This window comes from Saccopteryx bilineata, chromosome X (assembly GCF_036850765.1).
Source record: "Saccopteryx bilineata isolate mSacBil1 chromosome X, mSacBil1_pri_phased_curated, whole genome shotgun sequence".
In the NCBI taxonomy this organism is placed as follows: domain Eukaryota; kingdom Metazoa; phylum Chordata; class Mammalia; order Chiroptera; family Emballonuridae; genus Saccopteryx; species Saccopteryx bilineata.
In genome coordinates, this window is record NC_089502.1 from 70,352,927 (window position 1) to 70,356,087 (window position 3,161).

Consider the following 3,161-nt stretch of genomic DNA (forward strand, 5'->3'; position numbering starts at 1 on the left):
TGCTATAAAAACTGGAAAACCATATGCAAAAGAATAAAACGACTACAGTTTGTCCCCATGCACAAAAATTAACTCAAAATGGATCACAGATCTAAATATCAGTTCTAAAACAATAAATTACATAGAAGGAAAAGTAGGTACTAAACTTATGGGCCTTGCCTGTAGAGAACATTTTATGAATTTGACACCAAAAGCAAGGAAAGTAAAGGCAACCCCCCCCACAAACAAACAACAATAACAAGAAAAAACAAACAAAAAAAGAATATGATTATATCAAACTAAAAAGTTTCTGCACAGGAAAGAAACCACCAATAATACAAAAAGGCAACCAAGTAAATGGGAGAAAACATTTGCAAATTAAATCCGAGGCAAGAGGTTAATATCCAAAATATTAATAACACTGGGGAACAAAGTTTTTGTTGCATCCACAAAAACACTTGTTCTTACCTAATTCGAGGGTGCTGATCTCAAATCTGATATTAGCTTTACTCTGTAAGCTACATTTTTTTTGCAATTCAAGATGTTATGTTTTCATCTTATTGTAAAATTTCCTTTTATTAAAATTTTTTTTATTAATTTTAATGGGGTGACATCAATAAATCAAGGTACATATGTTCAAAGAAAACATGTCCAGGTTATCTTGTCAATTATGTTGCATGCCCATCACCCAAAGTCAGATTGTCTTCAGTCACCTTATATCTAGTTTTCTTTTTGCCCCTCCTCCTCCACCTTCCCCTCTACCTCCCCCGCCCCCGTAACTACTACACTCTTGTCCATGTCTCTTAATTTCGTTTTTTATGTCCCACCTACGTATAGAATAATGCAGTTCTTGGATTTTTCTGATTTACTTATTTCACTCCGTATAATGTTATCAAGATCCCACCATTTTGCTGTAAATGATCCCATGTCATCATTTCTTATGGCTGAGTAGTATTCCATAGTGTATATGTGCCACATCTTCTTTATCCAGTCTTCTATTGAAGGGCTTTTTGGTTGTTTCCATGTCTTGTCTACTGTGAACAATGATGCAATGAACATGGGGCTAAATGTATCTTTACATATCAATGTTTCTGAGTTTTGGGGGTATATACCCAATAGAGGGATTGCTGGGTCATAAGGTAGTTCTATTTTCAGTTTTTTGAGGAACCACCATACTTTCTTCCATAATGGTTGTACTACTTTACATTCCCACCAAGAGTGAAGGAGGGTTTCCTTTTTCTCCACAGCCTCACCAACACTTGTTATTACCTGTCTTGTTAATAATAGCTAATCTAACAGGTATGAGGTGGTATCTCATTGCAGTTTTTATTTGCATTTCTCTAATAACTAATGAAGATGAGCATCTTTTCATATATCTGTTGGACATTTGTATTTCTTCCTGGGAGAAGTGTCTGTTCATGTCCTCTTTTCATTTTTTATTGGATTGTTTGTTTGTTGTTGAGTTTTATGAGTTCTTTGTCTATATTAGATATTAGGCCCTTATCTGAGCTGTTGTTTGAAAATATCATTTCCCATTTAGTTGACTGTCTGTTTATTTTGTTGTCAGTTTCTCTTGCTGAGCAAAAACTTCTTAGTCTGAAGTAATCCCATTCATTTATTTTGCCTTCACTTCCCTTGCCTTTGGAGTCAAATTCATAAAATACTCTTTAAAACCAAGGTCATTGAGTTTAGAACCTATGTCTTATATGTACTTTATTGTTTCAGGTCTTCTATTTAGGTCTTTGATCCATTTTGAATTAATTTTAGTACAAGAGGACAAACTGTAGTCGAGCTTCATTCTTTTGAATGTGGCTTTCCAGTTTTCCCAGCACCATTTGTTGAAGAGGCTTTCTTTTCTCCATTGTGTGTTGTTGGCCCTTTTATCAAAAATTATTTGACCATATATATGTGGTTTTATTTCTGGACTTTCTATTCTGTTCCATTGGTCTGATTGTCTATTTTTCTGCTAATACCATGCTGTTTTGATTGTCGTGGCTCTATAATATATTTTGAAGTCAGGTATTGTAATGCCCCCAGCTTCATTCTTTTTCTTTAGAATTGCTTTGGCTATTTGGGGTTTTTTATAGTTCCATATAAATCTGATGATTTTTTTGTACCATTTCTTTAAAAAATGTCATTGGAAATTTGATGGGAATTGCATTAAATTTGTATATTGCTTTGGGTAATATGGTCATTTTGATTATATTTATTCTTCCTATCCAAGAACAAGGAATATTTTTCCATCTCATTGTATCTTTTTCAATTTCCCTTAACAATGCTTTGTAGTTTTCATTATATAGGTCCTTTACATTCTTTGTTATGTTTATTCCTAGGTATTTTTTTGTTGTTGTTGCAATCTTGAAGGGAATTATTTTTTTGAGTTTGTTTGCTAATGTTTCATTGTTGGCATATAGAAAGGCTATGGACTTTTATATATTAATTTTGTATCCTGCGACCTTACTGTATTGGCTTATTGTTTCTAGTAGTCTTTTTGTAGATTCTTTGGAGTTTTCGTTGTATAGGATTATATCATCTGCAAAAAGTGATACCTTTACTTCTTTTCCAATATTGATGCCTTTTACTTCTTTATCTTGTCTGCTCTGGCTAGAACTTCTAGCACCATATTAAATAAGAGTGGAGAGAGTGGACAACCCTGTCTTGTTCCTGATTTAAGGGAGAAAGCCTTCAGTTTAGTGCCATTTAATATGATGTTAGCTGATGCTTTATCATATATGGCCTTTATCATGTTGAGATATTTTCCTACTATACACATTTTGTTGAGTGTCTTAAACATAAAATTGTGTTATATTTTATCAAATGCCTTTTCTGCATGTATTGATAGGATCATGTGGTTTTTGTTCTTTGTTTTGTTGATATGGTGTATTATGTTAACCGTTTTACTTTTGTTGAACCATCCTTGAGATTCTGAGATTAATCCCACTTGATCATGATGTATTATTTTTTAATATGTTGCTGTATTTTATTTGCTATTATTTTGTTTAGTATATATTTTAGCATCTGTATTCATTAGAAATATTGGTCTGTAGTTTTCTTTTTTTTTGCCGTCCTTGCCAGGTTTCGGTATGAGGGTTATGTTGGCTTCATAAAATGTGTTTGGAAGTATTGCTTCTTCTTCAATTTTTTGGAAGACTGAGTAGAATAGGAACCAAGTCTTCTTTGAA